Below are 16,866 nucleotides of genomic sequence, written 5' to 3'. Positions count from 1 at the left end.
GGCCTACATGGGCCCTAAGGGAGAAGAGGAGGGCCGGCCAGGGCAGGCCACGCGCCCCCTCCCCCCTAGTCCGAATAGGACAAGGAAGGGGGGGCGGCGCCCCCCTTTCCTCTTTCACCTTCCCCCTTTCCTTCTCCTACAAGGCAAGAGGGGGGAGTCCTAGTCCCGGTGGGAGTAGGACTCCTCCAGGCGCACCCCTAGGGGCCAGCCGCACCTCCCCCCTCCCTCCTTTATATACGGGGGCAGGGGCACCACATAACACACAAGTTAATCTTCGTGATCGTTCCTTAGCCGTGTGCGGTGCCCCCCTCCACCATATTCCACCTCGGTCATATCGTTGCGGTGCTTAGGCGAAGCCCTACGTCGGTACAACATCATCATCGTCACCACGCCGTCATGCTGACGGAACTCATCCTTGACACCCTGCTGGATCGGAGTCCGGGGATCGTCATCGAGCTGAACGTGTGCTGAACTCGGAGGTGCCGTACGTTCGGTACTTGGATCGGTCGGATCGTGAAGACGTATGACTACATCAACCGCGTTGTCATAACGCTTCCGCTTTCGGTCTACGAGGGTACGTGGACAATACTCTCCCCTCTCGTTGCTATGCATCACCATGATCTTGCGTGTGCGTAGGAAATTTTTTGAAATTACTACGTTCCCCAACAGTGGCATCCGAGCCAGGTCTTATGCGTAGATGTCATATGAACGAGTAGAACACAAGTGAGTTGTGGGCGATATAAGTCATACTGCTTACCAGCATGTCATACTTTGGTTCAGCGGTATTATGAGATGAAGCGACCCGGACCGACATTACACGTACGCTTACGCGAGACTGGTTTCACCGTTACGAGCACTCGTGCTTAAAGGTGACTGGCAGGTGTCTGTCTCTCTCACTTTAGTTGAACCGAGTGTGGCTACGCCCGGTCCTTGCGAAGGTTAAAACAGCACCAACTTGACAAACTATCGTTGTGGTTTTGATGCATAGGTAAGAACAGTTCTTGCTAAGCCCGTAGCAGCCATGTAAAACTTGCAACAACAAAGTAGAGGACGTCTAAGTTGTTTTTGCAGGGCACGTAAAACTTTTCAAGACGTGATGCTATATTTTATTGTATGAGATGATCATATTTTGTAACCGAAGTTATCGGCAACTGGCAGGAGCCATATGGTTGTCACTTTATTGTATGAAATGCAAATGCCCTATAATTGCTTTACTTTATCACTAAGCGGTAGCAATAGTCGTAGAAGCAATAGACGGCGTAAACGACAATGACGCTACGATGGAGATCAAGGTGTCGCGCCAGTGACGATGGTGACCATGGAGGTGCTTCGGAGATGGAGATCACAAGCACAAGATGATGATGGCCATATCATATCACTTATATTGATTGCATGTGATGTTTATCCTTTATGCATCTTATCTTGCTTTGATTAACGGTAGCATTTTAAGATGATCTCTCACTAAAATTATCAAGAAGTGTTCTCCCTAAGTATGCACCGTTGCAAAAGTTCTTCGTGCTAAGACACCACGTGATGATCGGGTGTGATAGGCTCTACGTTCAAATACAACCGGTGCAAAACAGCTGCACACGCGGAATACTCAGGTTAAACTTGACGAGCCTAGCATATAACAGATATGGCCTCGGAACACGGAGACCGAAAGGTCGAGCGTGAATCATATAGTAGATATGATCAACATATTGATGTTCACCGTTGAAACTACTCCATCTCACGTGATGATCGGACATGGTGTAGTTGATATGGATCATGTAATCACTTAGAGGATTAGAGGGATGTCTATCTAAGTGGGAGTTCTTACGTAATATGATTAATTGAACTTAAATTTATCATGAACTTAGTACCTGATAGTATCTTGCTTGTCTATGTTGGTTATAGATAGATGGCCAGTGTTGTTGTTCCGTTAAATTTTAATGCGTTCCTTGAGAAAGCAAAGTTGAAAGATGATGGTAGCAATTACACCGACTGGGTCCGTAACTTGAGGATTATCCTCATTGCTACACAGAAGAATTACGTTCTGGAAGCACCGCTGGGTGCCAGGCCTGCTGCTGGAGCAACCCAGATGTTGTGAACGTTTGGCAGAGCAAAGCTGATGACTACTCTATAGTTCAGTGTGCCATGCTTTACGGCTTAGAACCGGGTCTTCAACGACGTTCTGAACGTCATGGAGCATATGAGATGTTCCAGGAGTTGAAGTTAATATTTCAAGCAAATGCCCGGATTGAGAGATATGAAGTCTCCAATAAGTTCTATAGCTGCAACATGGAGGAGAACAGTTCTGTCAGTGAGCATATACTCAAAATGTCTGGGTATAATAATCACTTGATTCAACTGGGAGTTAATCTTTAGGATGATAGCGTCATTGACAGAATTCTCCAATCACTGCCACCAAGCTACAAGAGCTTTGTGATGAACTATAATATGCAAGGGATGGAAAAGACTATTCCCGAGCTCTTCGCGATGCTAAAAGCTGCGGAGGTAGAAATCAAGAAGGAGCATCAAGTGTTGATGGTTAACAAGACCACTAGTTTCAAGAAAAAGGGCAAAGGGAAGAAGAAGGGAAACTTCAAGAAGAACAGCAAACAAGTTGATGCTCAGGAGAAGAAACCCAAGTCTGGACCTAAGCCTGGAACTGGGTGCTTCTACTGCAAACAGACTGGTCACTGGAAGCGGAAACTGCCCCAAGTATTTGGCGGATAAGAAGGATGGCAAGGTGAACAAAGGTATATGTGATATACATGTTATTGATGTGTACCTTACTAATGCTCGCAGTAGCACCTGGGTATTTGATACTGGTTCTGTTGCTAATATTTGCAACTCGAAACAGGGACAACGGATTAAGCGAAGATTAGCTAAGGACGAGGTGATGATGCGCGTGGGAAATGGTTCCAAAGTCGATGTGATCGCGGTCGGCACGCTACCTCTACATCTACCTCCGGGATCAGTTTTAGACCTAAATAATTGTTATTTGGTGCCAGTGTTGAGCATGAACATTATATCTGGATCTTGTTTGATGCGAGACGGTTATTCATTTAAATCAGAGAATAATGGTTGTTCTATTTATATGAGTAATATCTTTTATGGTCATGCACCCTTGAAGAGTGGTCTATTTTTATTGAATCTCGATAGTAGTGATACACATATTCATAATGTTGAAGCCAAAAGATGCAAAGTTGATAATGATAGTGCAACTTATTTGTGGCACTGCTGTTTAGGTCATATCGGTGTAAAACGCATGAAGAAACTCCATACTGATGGACTTTTGGAACCACTTGATTATGAATCACTTGGTACTTGCGAACCGTGCCTCATGGGCAAAATGACTAAAACACCGTTCTCCGGTACTATGGAGAGAGCAACTGATTTATTGGAGATCATACATACATATGTATGTGGTCCGATGAATGTTGAGGCTCGTGGCGGATATCGTTATTTTCTCACCTTCACAGATGATTTGAGCAGATATGGTTATATCTACTTAATGAAGCATAAGTCTGAAACATTTGAAAAGTTCAAGGAATTTCAGAGTGAAGTTGAAAATCATCGTAACAAGAAAATAAAGTTTCTACGATCAGATCGTGGAGGAGAATATTTGAGTTACGAGTTTGGTCTACATTTGAAACAATGCAGAATAGTTTCGCAACTAACGCCACCCGGAACACCACAGCGTAATGGTGTGTCCGAACGCCGTAATCATACTTTACTAGATATGGTGCGATCTATGATGTCTCTTACAGATTTCCCGCTATCATTTTGGGGTTATGCTTTAGAGACGGCCGCATTCATGTTAAATAGGGCACCATCAAAATCCGTTGAGATGACGCCTTATGAACTGTGGTTTAGCAAGAAACCAAAGTTGTCGTTTCTGAAAGTTTGGGGCTGCGATGCTTATGTGAAAAAGCATCAACCTGATAAGCTCGAACCCAAATCGGAGAAATGTGTCTTCATAGGATACCCAAAGGATACTGTTGGGTACACCTTCTATCACAGATCTGAAGGCGAGACGTTTGTTGCTAAATTCGGAAACTTTCTGGAGAAGGAGTTTCTCTTGAAAGAAGTGAGTGGGAGGAAAGTACATCTTGATGAGGTAATTGTACCTGCTCCCTTATTGGAAAGTAACTCATCCCAGAAATTTGTTCCTGTGACACCTACACCAATTAGTGAGGAAGTTAATGATGATGATCATGGAACTTCAGATCAAGTTGTTACTGAACCTCGTAGATCAACCAGAATAAAATCCGCACCAGAGTGGTATGGTAATCCTGTTCTGGAAGTCATGTTACTAGACCATGATGAACCTACGAACTATGAAGAAGCGATGGTGAGCCCAGATTCCGAAAAATGGCTTGAGGCCATGAAATATGAGATGGGATCCATGTATGAGAACAAAGTATGGACTTTGGTTGACTTGCCCAATGATCGGCGAGCAATTGAAAATAAATGGATCTTCAAGAAAAAGACTGACGCTGACGGTAATGTTACTGTCTACAAAGCTCGACTTGTAGCGAAAGGTTTTCGACAAGTTCAAGGGGTTGACTATGATGAGACCTTCTCACCCGTAGTGATGCTTAAGTCTGTCTAAATCATGTTAGCAGTTGCCGAATATTTATGAAATATGGTAGATGGATGTCAAAACTGCATTCCTGAATGGTTTTCTGGAAGAAGAGTTGTATATGATGCAACTGGAAGGTTTTGTCGATCCAAAGGGAGCTAACAAAGTATGCAAGCTCCAGCGATCCATTTATGGACTGGTGCAAGCCTCTCGGAGTTGGAATAAACACTTTGATAATGTGATCAAAGCATTTGGTTTTATACAGACTTTTGGAGAAGCCTGTATTTACAAGAAAGTGAGTGGGAGCTCTATAGCATTTCTGATACTATATGTAGATGACATATTGCTGATCGGAAATGATATAGAATTTCTGGATAGCATAAAAGGATACTTGAATAAGAGTTTTTCAATGAAAGACCTCGGTGAAGCTGCTTACATATTGGGCATTAAGATCTATAGAGATAGATCAAGATGCTTAATTGGACTTTCACAAAGCACATACCTTGACAAAGTTTTGAAGAAGTTCAAAATGGATCAAGCAAAGAAAGGGTTCTTGCCTATGTTACAAGGTGTGAAGTTGAGTAAGACTCAAAGCCCGACCACTGCATAAGATAGAGAGAAGATGAAAGATGTTCCCTATGCTTCAGCCATAGGCTCTATCATGTATGCAATGCTATGTACCAGACCTGATGTGTGTCTTGCTATAAGTCTAGCAGGGAGGTACCAAAGTAATCCAGGAGTGGATCACTAGACAGCGGTCAAGAACATCCTGAAATACCTGAAAAGTACTAAGGATATGTTTCTCGTATATGGAGGTGACAAAGAGCTCATCGTAAATGGTTACGTTGATGCAAGCTTTGACACTGATCCGGACGATTCTAAATCGCAAACCGGATACGTATTTACATTGAACGGTGGAGCTGTCAGTTGGTGCAGTTCTAAACAAAGCGTCGTGGCGGGATCTATGTGTGAAGCAGAGTACATAGCTGCTTCGGAAGCAGCAAATGAAGGAGTCTGGATGAAGGGGTTCATATCCGATCTAGGTGTCATACCTAGTGCATCGGGTCCAATGAAAATCTTTTGTGACAATACTGGAGCAATTGCCTTAGCGAAGGAATCCAGATTTCACAAGAGAACCAAGCACATCAAGAGACGCTTCAATTCCATCTGGGATCTAGTCCAGGTGGGAGACATAGAAATTTGCAAGATACATACGGATCTGAATGTTGCAGACCCGTTGACTAAGCCTCTTCCACGAGGAAAACATGATCAACACCAAGACTCCACGGGTGTTAGAATCATTACTGTGTAATCTAGATTACTGACTCTAGTGCAAGTGGGAGACTGAAGGTAATATGCCCTAGAGGCAATAATAAAGTTATTATTTATTTCCTTATATCATGATAAATGTTTATTATTCATGCTAGAATTGTATTAACCGGAAACATAATACTTGTGTGAATACATAGACAAAAAGAGTGTCACTAGTATGCCTCTACTTGACTAGCTCGTTGATCAAAGATGGTTATGTTTCCCGACCATAGACATGCGTTGTCATTTGATTAACAAGATCACATCATTAGGAGAATGATGTGATTGACTTGACCCATTCCGTTAGCTTAGCACTTGATCGTTTAGTTTTCTGCTATTGCTTTCTTCATGACTTGTACATGTTCCTATGACTATGAGATTATGCAACCCCCGTTTACCGAAGGAACAGTTTGTGTGCTACCAAATGTCACAACGTAACTGGGTGATTATAAAGGTGCCCTACAGGTGTCTCCGAAGGTACTTGTTGGGTTGGCGTATTTCGAGATTAGGATTTGTCACTCCGATTGTCGGAGAGGTATCTCTGGGCCCTCTCGGTAATGCACATCACTTAAGCCTTGCAAGCATTACAACTAATGAGTTAGTTGTGAGATGATGTATTACGGAACGAGTAAAGAGACTTGCCGGTAAAGAGATTGAACTAGGTATTGAGATACCGACGATTGAATCTCGGGCAAGTAACATACCGATGACAAAGAGAACAACGTATGTTGTTATGCGGTCTGAACGATAAAGATCTTCGTAGAATATGTGGGAGCCAATATGAGCATCCAGGTTCCGCTATTGGTTATTGACCGGAAACAGTTCTAGGTCATGTCTACATAGTTCTCGAACCCGTAGGGTCCGCACGCTTAAAGTTACGATGACAGTTTCATTATGAGTTTATATGTTTTGATGTACCGAAAGTTGTTCGGAGTCCCGGATGTGATCACGGACATGATGAGGAGTCTCGAAATGGTCGAGACATAAAGATTGATATACTGGAAGCCTATATTTGGATATCGGAATCGTTCCGGGTAAAATCGGGATTTTACCAGAGTACCGGGGGTTACCGGAACTCCCCCGGAGGTTAATGGGCCTACATGGCCCCTAAGGGAGAAGAGGAGGGCCAGCCAGGGCAGGCCACTCCCCCTCCCCCCTAGTCCGAATAGGACAAGGAAGGGGAGGGCGGCGCCCCCCTTTCCTCTTTCCCCTTCCCCCTTTCCTTCTCCTACAAGGCAAGAGGGGGAGTCCTACTCCCGGTGGGAGTAGGACTCCTCCAGGCGCACCCCTAGGGGACGGCCGCACCTCCCCCCTCCCTACTTTATATACGGGGTAGGGGGGCACCCCATAACACACAAGTTGATCTTCATGATCATTCCTTAGCTGTGTGCGGTGCCCCCCTCCACCATATTCCACCTCGGTCATATCGTTGCGGTGCTTAGGCGAAGCCCTGCGTCGGTAGAACATCATCATCGTCACCATGCTATCGTGCTGACGGAACTCATCCCCGACACCCTGCTGGATCGGAGTTCCGGGATCGTCATCGAGCTGAACGTGTGCTGAACTCGGAGGTGTCGTACGTTCGGTACTTGGATCGGGCGGATCGTGAAGACGTACGACTACATCAACCGCGTTGTCATAACGCTTCTGCTTTCGGTCTACGAGGGTACATGGACAATACTCTCCCCTCTCGTTGCTATGCATCACCATCATCTTGCGTGTGCGTATGAAATTTTTTGAAATTACTACGTTCCCCAACACGTCGTAGCTCTTTTGCTCGCTCCCCTTTCCCCAAGCCGGGGGACTGGGGAGAGTGTTCAGTTTCTCATAGCCGTTTGATAAAGTTACAAACCCAAGGGCTTCTCCCGCCGGCGTTCATGGTCCCTATCCGAGCCGGAGTGGCCACCTATAATGGCGGAGAATAAGCGGAGAGATCCCCCAATCCGTCTCCAGAGGAGCGAATATGCCTCATTCCACATCTGTTAAGGGCCGTCGGGTTTCCTATTCATCCATTCCTTCATGGGCTTCTGGAGTTCTACGGCCTCCAGTTGCACAACTTTACCCCAGCCTCCGTACTACATATAGCAGGGTATGTCGCCCTTTGTGAGCTATTTCTAGGCTGCCGGGCTCATTTCGGATTGTGGAAGAAGCTGTTCTGCCTTGTCCCCCGCAACCAGGGAGAATCCCTATGTCAAGTGGGCTGGGCCGAAGTATGGCGTATTGCTAAGACCGGATACCTATCCGGCACTCCCAGGAAGGCACCAGATAACTGGGCTTCCGAGTGCTTCTATATTGACGACGCTCCCCTTACGGATCCAGTCCGGACAGGACTCCCCAAGTTCAGTAACACCCCGCCGAGGGCACGTCTAAGCTGGCGCCCCCGAGGCCCCCAAGAAGAGGTTTCGTGGGAAATGCATTTCCTGATGAGCAGGATAAAGTTATTGGCCAAATCCGGACTGACGATAGTCGAGGTCATGGCAATATGCATAATGCGGGGAATGCAACCGCTTCAATATCGGGGCAATCCCATGTGGCGCTTCAACGGGACAGATGATGCCACCCGCTATGGCCGTAAGGGTCCGGACTCCCCCACCGCTCTGGCAACGATATTGTCCGACCTATACAAAGGAGAAGAGGAAGACTTCCTCCATATCAAACCGCGGGACGGATTCTCCATGTATAATCCCCCAAACTGGGTAAGTCGTCATTTATTTTCTCGCTTCACTTATTGTGGCGTTCTTTGCTAAAGTTACCTGCATCGATATTTCCGAGTAGGAACTGAGGAGGGCCGTAGAAGGAATCTCCAGCCCTTCCCTGCAGCCAGAGGACCCCGAAAGGGCCCTGGATCCAGGACTCGAAGAAGACCCAGATGCGGCTGTGGAGCTTGTCGACGGGATATTTTATCGGGCGAGCTGTGACGGCGCCTCAGTGGCTATTACTGCTGATTATCCCGGACTGCTACCCTCATCGCGTGTAAGCCAAGCCGAAGACTCGATCCTTCGAAGAGGACTCTTTCCTGATGTCACGCCTTATCCCTGAAACATCGTGTTTTTTTAGAAGCGATGTTCGGAGCACAGAGCCGAGCCCCTAGGGACCCGTCAGCCACAGGCGTCTGGATTGGGTAGGCTCAAGAGGAAAGCGACTAGGGCCGACACGCCTCTACAGAGGTAAGGAAACAACCTGTCATGTAATTATTGTTATTTGAAGTATAGCAACGCCCTTTACATCCTGGCAGGAAGAGGAGTATCCGGACTATATCCGGGAATCCTACCAACCATGCCTCCACCAGTCGGGCTCCAGAATCGACTTCGAGAGAGGAGGCGGACGTAGGGATGATGCCGCATAGTCCTCCGACAGAGGATGCGAATATGTTTTCGGCCACAAACTCCAAAGTGGAGAGCTCCATGAATCACCGGCGCCGGAGGGCCATGCTTCGGAACAACATCTTTTCCGAAGAGGCCTTTAATGCCTTCAATTCGGCAGATGCATACGTTCGAGCTGCTCAAGGCGGGCTGGCCCAAGCGATGAACCAGTATACCAAAGATATACGGGTAAGAAGTTTTGATAAGTATGTATAGCAGTAGCCCCTGAGACTTGAAACGGTTGGAACAACTGTTTTAAGGATCAATTTATGCGCAGGTTCTTGTAGATAAGAATGAGCAATTGTCTCGGGAGCTAGAGGAGTGCAAGACCCAACTAAGGGCCACAGCTGCCAAGCTAGAGGAGTCCCAGAAGGCCTCATATGGTAACATTTATCTCGATTATACGAAAATGTACCAGTTAGCAACTGGCTAGTATGACAAATTTAATAGAAAATTCTGTAGATAACCCTGGAGTTAATCCGGAGGGTGGGAGAGATGACGAGTCGCATCTCCAGAGGCAACTAAAGGCCGGCGAGCGCATTCTGATGCAAGTTCGGCAGGAGAAGAACAATCTTCAAGACGCCAATGTTCGGCTGGACGTAGAGTTAAAAGACGTCTGTGCCCAGCTGGCGGACTCCGTAAAGGAGAATAAAAGGCTTCGACGCGACATTTATGGTGAGTGCCTAGACGACCTGTATGATAGTTTGGCGCGGAAGTGTATTGAAAGAATTTTGCTTGTAGGAATTTTAACGGGTCGCCCCGAGGAGGAGATGCCCTCATCTACAGGTGATGTACTGCAAGAACTTTCACAGTTGCACGAGCGAGCTCTGCGGGTGATGCACGTCGTTGCTCAGTCCTTGTGGCCATCAAGCCCCCTGCCAAATGGCATGGGGGAGCTTGTGGACCTGCTTCAAGGAGCCCGGCGGCGCTTCTAGCTGTGGAAGATATCAGCATGCCGACAAGGTGCAAGAGAAGCTTGGGCAATGGTGAAGACGCGCTACACCAAGCTGGACCCGAACCATATGTCCGAAGTAGGACCGGCGGGGCCCGATGGGCAAGAAATTCCCGTAAGTCTGGTATATGACCATGTAGCGTTAGCCGCTAAGTATTCTCAACAGGATTGTAAGCTAGATAGCATGTTGGATGGCATAGAGGAGGAATATAGTCAGTCCAAGTGACTGTGTAATTTAATGGGCATAAGTAGCCCCTAGCCGGATTAAAATCATTTGTCATGGCGGACCTTTTCGCTTCAGCCCCCGGATCCTATAGTCCGGGGTGTGTCCGAATACCCGCTCAGTTATACAAAACCGGGGTATGCGTGGAGACCAGGCGTAGGGGTCATAAGTGCTTGAACAGACAAGTACCCAACTAGTTATGTTATATTACATGGATAGTAAGAAACATCTTCTAGGGAGAATAGTTCCGTTAGGGGTTCCTTTCCCTGGGAATGCATGCAGCAAAGCACATGTCCGGACTGCGAACAAAGGCGCAGGATACAAAACTTCTGGGGATTTATGTTATGATAAACGAAGACATCTTTTGTTCACCGACCGAATATTCTCTTAAGAAACTAGCTTTTGGCTTCACCCAGTCTGAGGTACACATCCGGCTCAACTGGCAGTAACAATCGCAGAGGTGCTCCCCTTATGCCCTAGCCGAATAAACAGGAACATAGGGCATAAACACATGAGCCAGGCAACCCAGCTTGGCCACGTCTTAAGTCATATCGATGCATATAATGGTGAAGAAAAGGCACACATGAAAAAAAGAAACTCATCTGTGATGGGCAAAAAGCCTTGAGAGCAATTTATATTTAGCTTCCGTATAGGAAGCCCCCAGGTATTGCTTACACACATAGTGCCGCCGGAATAATCTGGGAGTCTGTACTGTATGAAATACTTTGTGTGAAGAGAAAAAGATCGAGAAAGGAAGAGGGAGGGAGCATAATTAAAAAGGAGGAGGTAAGGAGACAAACACTGAGTTCGGTGCTAGGCGTAGAATCTCCGGAGTCTGGCCGCGTTCCATGGGTTCGGCTAGAGTCTGTTATCGGACGCATTACGTAAGCGGTACGCTCCTCTGGTGAGAACTTGGTCGATGACGAAGGGGCCTTCCCACTTGGGTTTGAGCTTGTCCTTCTTCTTCTCCGGTAAGCGTAGAATGGGTTTGCCAATGTTATAAGTTTTGGCCCGTACTTCTCTGCTTTGGGTCGTCGAGCCTGTTGCTGATAGAATGCGGAACGGGCCTTAGCGACATCGCACTCCTCCTCCAGGGCGTCCAAGTTATCCTGCCGATCTAACTCGGCTTCCTTCTCTTCGTACATGCGTACGCGTGGCGAATCATGTATTATGTCGCAAGGTAGTACTGCTTCCGCACCGTACACCATAAAAATGGTGTATATCCGGTGGTGCGATTCGGCGTGGTCTGCAGCCCCCAGAGTACGGAGTCGATCTCCTTGACCCAATAAGTATCCGACTCTGTCAAGGATCGCACTAGTCTGGGTTTGATGCCACTCATGATGAGACTGTTTGCCCGTTCGACCTGGCCATTTGTTTGAGAATGGTAGACGGAAGCATAGTCGAGCTTAATGCCCATTTTGCCGCACCAAGATTTCACCTCATCAGCCGTGAAATTTGAGCCATTATCGGTGATGATGCTGTGGGGGACACCATATCGGTGTACAACCCCGGATATAAAGTCGATTACTGGTCCGGATTCGGCCGTTTTCACTGGTTTGGCTTCTATCCATTTGGTGAACTTATCTACCATGACCAATAAGTATTTTTTCTTGTGGCTTCCCCCTTTAAGGGGTCCAACCATATGCAGCTCCCAGACCGCGAAGGGTCAAGTTATGGGGATTGTTTGGAGAGTGGTAGGGGGCATATGACTCTGATTGGCAAAGAGCTGGCAACCGACGCAATGTTGGACAAGGTCATGTGCGTCTGCTCGGGCCGTCGGCCAATAGAAACATGTACGGAAGGCCTTGCTGACTAGTGCTCGAGCCGCGGCGTGGTGCCCGCCCAGTCTAGCATGGATTTCAGCCAAGAGCTGCCGCCCTTCCTCTTCGGAGATGCACCTTTGAAGCACTCCGGTCGCACTTTTCTTATAGAGTTCCCCTTCATGGACTTTGTAAGCTTTAGAACGCCAGACGATGCAGCGTGCTTCCTTTTGGTCTTCGGGGAGCTCCTGCCTATTTAGGTAGGTCAAGAAAGGTTCAGTCCATGGGGCGATGACGACCATTATTTTGTGGGCTGACATTGTTATTTCGGTGGTAGAGCCTCCGATTATGTCTGATAGTTTGGAATCTGGGGATGTATTCGGATCCGGGCTGGTATTGCCGGACTCCCCTTCCCATACCATGGATGGCTTGAACAGCCTTTCCAGGAATATGTTAGGTGGGACAGGGTCGCGTTTAGCGCCGATGCGAGCAAGTACATCTGCCGCTTGATTGTTTTCTCGAGCCACATGGTGAAATTCGAGCCCTTCGAACCGACCTGACATTTGAAGGACGACATTACGGTAGGCTGCCATTTTCATATCATTGGCATCAAAGTCTTTGTTTATTTGGGATATTGCAAGGTTTCAATCCCCGCGCACCTCTAGGCGTTGAATGCCCATAGAGACTGCCATCCGAAGACCGTGCAACAGAGCCTCATATTCAGCTGCATTGTTGGAGTCTGTGTATAATATCTGGAGGACGTATTGGACCGTGTCTCCGGTGGGAGACGTCAGGACTACACCTGCTCCCAATCCGGCCAGCATTTTAGAGCTGTTGAAGTGCATGATCCAGTTAGAGTATGCGCCGTACTCTTTAGGGAGTTCGGCTTCCGTCCATTCGGCGACAAAGTTAGCTAATACTTGCGACTTGATAGCCCGCCGAGGCTTGTATATTATGTCGAACAGAAGGAGCTCAATGGCCCATTTAGCGATCCGGTCCGTGGCATCGCGGTTATTTATTATATCGTTTAGTGGTACTTCGGAGGCCACTGTAATCGAACACTCTTGAAAGTAGTGGCGTAGCTTTCGGGATGCCATGAAGACCGCGTATGCTATTTTTTGATAGTGTGGGTATCGAGATTTGCATGGGGTGAGGACCATGGATACGTAATAAACCCGCTTCTGTAGCGGGAATTTGTATCCGTCAACCTCTCGTTCGACGACGAGTACTGCACTTACAACTTGATGAGTTGCAGCTATGTACATCAGCATAGGTTCGCCGATATTTGGCGCTGTTAGGACTGGATTATTGGTCAATAAGGTCTTTATTTCATCGAGTCCGGCCGCGGCTGCATCCATCCACATGAAGTGTTCGGTGCGCCGAAGAAGGCGGTAAAGAGGCAATGCCTTTTCTTCTAACCCGGAGATAAAGTGGCTCAAAGCGGCCACGCATCCAGCTAGTTTCTGGATGTGTTTGAGGTCTGTTGGTATAGCCAACTGCGACAAAGCTTGGATTTTTTCCGGATTAGCTTCAATTCCTCTATTGGAAACGATGAAGCCCAGCAGTTTTCCAGAGCGGACGCCGAAAACGCATTTCTTCGGATTCAGCTTGATGTCGTATGTTCGTAGGTTGTCGAACGTAAGCCTCAAGTCATCTATTAGGGTTTCGACGTGTCTTGTTTTTATGACTACGTCGTCCATGTATGCCTCCACTGTTTTGCCGATTTGCTTTTCCAGGCATGTTTGAATCATGTGTAGATAGGTTGCTCCGGCATTCTTGAGCCCGAAAGGCATAGTGTTGAAGAAGAAAGGGCCATATGGCGTTATGAAAGTTGTAGCAGCTTGGTCGGACGCTGCCATCTTTATTTGATGGTATCCAGAGTATGCGTCGAGGAAACACAGCGAGTCGTGTCCTGCTGTGGCATCGATGATTTGATCGATGCGAGGGAGGGGAAAGGGATCCTTGGGGCAAGCCTTGTTAATGTCTTTGAAGTCGACGCACAGGTGCCAGGATTTGTCCTTCTTTGGTACCATTACCAAGTTCGCTAGCCAATCCGGATGTTTGATATCTCTGATGAATCCGGCCTCAAGTAGCTTGGCTAGCTCCTCCCCCATGGCTTGCCGTTTGGGCTCTGAAAATCGCCTTAGGGTCTGTTTGACGGGTTTGTATCCCTTTAGTATGTTAAGGCTGTGTTCGGCCAATTCACACGAGATGCCCGGCATGTCCGATGGGTGCCAGGCGAAAATATCCCAATTCTCGCGTAAGAAGTCTCGCAATGCGGCATCTATAGTGGGGCTTAACTATGTCCCGATGGAGGTTGTCTTCGTGGGGTCCGTAGGGTGGACTTGGAATTTGACTATCTCATCTGTGGGTTTAAATGAGGTGGACTTGGGTCGTTTGTCGAGTATCACGTCGTCCCTGTCCACGGTGGCGCGCAACATTGTTAATTCTTCTGCTGCTAGGGCTTCGGACAGTGCTTCCAAGGCTAGTGATGCGGTTTTGTTTTCGGCGCAGAGTGCGACGTCCGGGTCAGTAGCTAGAGTGATGATTCCATTGGGTCCGGGCATTTTAAGCTTCATGTACCCGTAACGGGGTATAGCTTGAAAGCTTGCAAACGCGTCCCCGCCCTAGAAGGGCATCGTATCCGCTGCTCCCAGGGGCTACTTGGAATACGATTTCTTCGGACCTGTAATTCTCTGGGGTGCCGAATACCACATCAAGTGTGATTTTCCCTGCACACCGTGCCTCCCGACTAGGGATAATTCCCCTGAAGGTTGTGCCGCTTTGCTCAATGCGGCCTTTATCAATTTCCATCTTCTTGAGTGTTTCTTTGTGGATCAGGTTTAATCCGCTTCCGCCGTCCATGAGCACTTTAGTGAGCTGAAAGTCGTCCACTATTGGGCTAAGGACCAAAGCGGTTGGTGCCCGGACGGTCTGGAATTGGGGTTCATCACTGGCATTGAAAGTTATAGCAGTGTCGTTCCACGGATTTACTTTTGCCACATGGCAGATTTCAGCAGAGCTTCGATGAGCTCGCTTGCGCCTATTGTTTGAGGCGAAAGTCTCGAAGACTGTTAGTACCGTATTGTGTTCCTTGGCGGGATGTTGTTCGGCTTTATGGCTCTCGAGGAGATCCTCGCCACTTTTAGCTTCCTGCCGGAGTATCCAACATGCCCTAAGGCTATGGGTTGGTGTTGCATCCGGCTTACTATGAAGCTTACATAGCCCATTGAGCCACCCTTCCAATACAGTTCCACGCCCTAGGGTGGGTTTTGGTTTCTTGGGAATTGAATTGGTCGACTTACGAGAGTTCGGTCGTTTAGTTCGGACCAAGGTCCTGGTGAGGGCCGTACTATCCCAAAATTATGTTTGGGTTTTCCAGGTGCTTTCCATCGCACAGTACTTCTGTACTATGGTCGCTAAGTCCGCAAAGTGTGCTATGCCACGGTGGCTTATAGCATTAAGGAGTCCTTTGTTCGTGCAATTTTTGCAGAAAAGTGAGACTACGTCCTCCTCGTGGTAGTCCTCTACCTTGTTAAGCGCAAGGAGGAATCTAGCACAGTAACGGTGTACCGTCTCCAGGGGCTCTTGCTTGATGCGGGAGAGACGGTTTAAGTCCGAGCGAGTGTCGTTGGCTGAATCCGGATCTTGATCCGATCTGACACCCGGGGGCACGGAAGGTTCCGAGCCCGACAGTTCGGGGTCCGGAGTATCACCCGGTCTCTTTGGCCCGATGCCCGACTCTAAGTCCGGGACTCGGGTCATGTCTTCCTTTGAGTAGGTGTTCATCTTACTGAGTACGGTGATCTGGACATAATTCGTCCTCAAAGTTGAGGGGCGACCCGTGTGTGGTTCCTCCACTACCGTTATCTCATGGGTGGCCGGCGGGGATCTAATGTCCCTCTGGTCGGGTTTAAGCCCAATCCAGTCATAGTCCGTAGCGACTCCCAAAGCGGCGATGCAATCCAAGAGCTCATTAAGAGAGGAGAGCTCTACCGGATCCATCTGTTCGGCAAGCTCCGAATTGATGCGAAGGTTATGCGTGATGACCCGAGAGGCCATCGTTGGCGCGACAGCCAATGGGGCGGCCATAATGAAGCCGCCAAGTCGGAGGATCTGGCCTACATCCAGCGTTCCTCCAGAGATGATGTCGTCCTTGACAATGAGAAGCCATCAAGCCTTGCAGCGACGACACAGAGGAACTCTCAATGAAAGCACCAATGTGGGTGTCAAAACCGCCGGATCTCGGGTAGGGGGTCCCGATCTGTGCGTCTTAGGCTGATGGTAACAGGAAGCAAGGGACACAATGTTTACCCAGGTTCGGGCCCTCTCAATGGAGGTAAAACCCTACTTCCTGCTTGATTAATATTGAAGATATGAGTAGTACAAGAGTAGATCTACCACGAGATCGTAGAGGCTAAACCCTAAGAGCTAGCCTATGATGGTATGAGTGTAATTGTGATCGGCCTTCTAAGGACCATCTCTCCGGTTTATATAGACACCGGAGAGGGCTAGGGTTTACATGGAGTCGGTTACAAGGAAGGAAATATAATATCCGGATCGCCAAGCTTGTCTTCCACGCAAAGGAGAGTCCTATTCGGATACGGGCCGAAGTCTTGAGTCTTGTATCTTCACGCTTCAATAGTCCGGACGATGTATATAGTCCGGCTGTCCGGATACCCCCTAAT

Source organism: Triticum dicoccoides, chromosome 5B, assembly GCF_002162155.2.
Source record: "Triticum dicoccoides isolate Atlit2015 ecotype Zavitan chromosome 5B, WEW_v2.0, whole genome shotgun sequence".
Classification (NCBI taxonomy): domain Eukaryota; kingdom Viridiplantae; phylum Streptophyta; class Magnoliopsida; order Poales; family Poaceae; genus Triticum; species Triticum dicoccoides.
Note: the sequence above shows the minus strand (reverse complement) of the source record.